Source organism: Schistocerca americana, chromosome 2 (genome assembly GCF_021461395.2).
Source record: "Schistocerca americana isolate TAMUIC-IGC-003095 chromosome 2, iqSchAmer2.1, whole genome shotgun sequence".
Lineage (NCBI taxonomy): Eukaryota > Metazoa > Arthropoda > Insecta > Orthoptera > Acrididae > Schistocerca > Schistocerca americana.
The window spans coordinates 496995762-496997125 of NC_060120.1; the positions used below are offsets into that span (position 1 = coordinate 496995762).

A 1364-nucleotide genomic window follows, 5' to 3' on the forward strand; every position below is an offset into this window, starting at 1 on the left:
AAATCTAGCTTACGTTTGGAGAATGGCCAGAAAGTTTACTTCAAAAAAGACACCGCCAGAAAAGCATTTTACCAACTGTGCGAAACGGATCCATTCGCGAAAACAATTTCTACATGTCAAAGTACCTACCTATTATACCTGAGCCACAACAAGAAAAATCTTTCAAGGACAAAAGCAAGGAATTCCATTAGAAGATCATTCAGGACTCATGAAATGTGACGCTCTAGGCCGAGTATGAGGATGCGGGTAGGAGGGGCGTGTGGTCATCACACCGCTCTCCCGGTCGTTACGATGGTTTTCTTTGACCGGAGCCGCTACTAGTCAGTCGAGTAGCTCCTCAGTTGGCATCACGAGGCTGAGTGCAGCCCAAAAAATGACAACAGCGCATGGCGGCCCGGACGGTTACCCATCCAAGTGCCGGCCACGCCCAACAGCGCTTAACTTCGGTGATCTGACGGGAACCGGTGTATCCACTGCGGCAAGGCCGTTGGCCTCACACCAAATAGGGGTACCAAAATTTCACAGATCCCAAGACTGTTGATGGTTACGGATGCCAGACGTACAGACAAGCACGCCAAGCTCAGAACTACAGGAAAACGACAACCACTGGTAAATAATACTACAAACCTCAGCTGAACAAATGAGACTTATTAGCCATAATTCTAGCGACATGTAACCCATCAAATCCATAACAGGTACGTGACTCCTTCAGAGAGAGTAATGACAAACTATACCAAATCCGACAAGCTCATAGTGAACAGACCATCTTCAATGAAACACTCATTTGCTTACAACATAAGTGTTTAGCAATAAACAACAAGATCTTATACAACTTGAAATGCAAGCACTACTGAAAAATGCTATCAGTGTCCTAAAATACGAAATTACGAAGGAAGAAAGCTATAACATCAACGAACTAGTTCAGTACATTGCTCACGACAAACCACTCCTCGCGGAATTATTTACTTGGACGCACTAGGCGGCACCGCGGAAAAGTTTCTAATAAATCTCCTGCTGGAGGAAATACGTGCTAAACAACACATCGCACTTGCCCTGGCATCATCCGGCATTGCTGCCACACTTACGAAATGAGGACGAACTGCCCATTCCGCCCTACAGCTACTGTTGACTATAGCCGAAGAGCAGTACCAGGTATGCTAAATCTGAAGAGCATCTATAATTGGTGAACTTCTAAAGCGGGCTAAAATTATTTTCTGGGACGAATGCACAATGGCACATAAAAAAACCACTGGAAGCCCTGTACAGAACATTACGAGACTTGCGAGGAAACTCTGAAGTGATGGGAGAAGCTCTACTCATACCCTCAGGAGATTTTCGTCAAACGCTTCCAGTTATCCCCAAGT

At 45.4% G+C, this 1364-nt stretch overlaps 1 pseudogene; it reads right to left on the bottom strand.

Annotated features, from left to right (window-relative positions):
* Positions 1–374: 374 nt before the first annotated feature.
* On the bottom strand, positions 375–492 carry LOC124597457 (annotated as a pseudogene).
* Positions 493–1364: the final 872 nt, after the last annotated feature.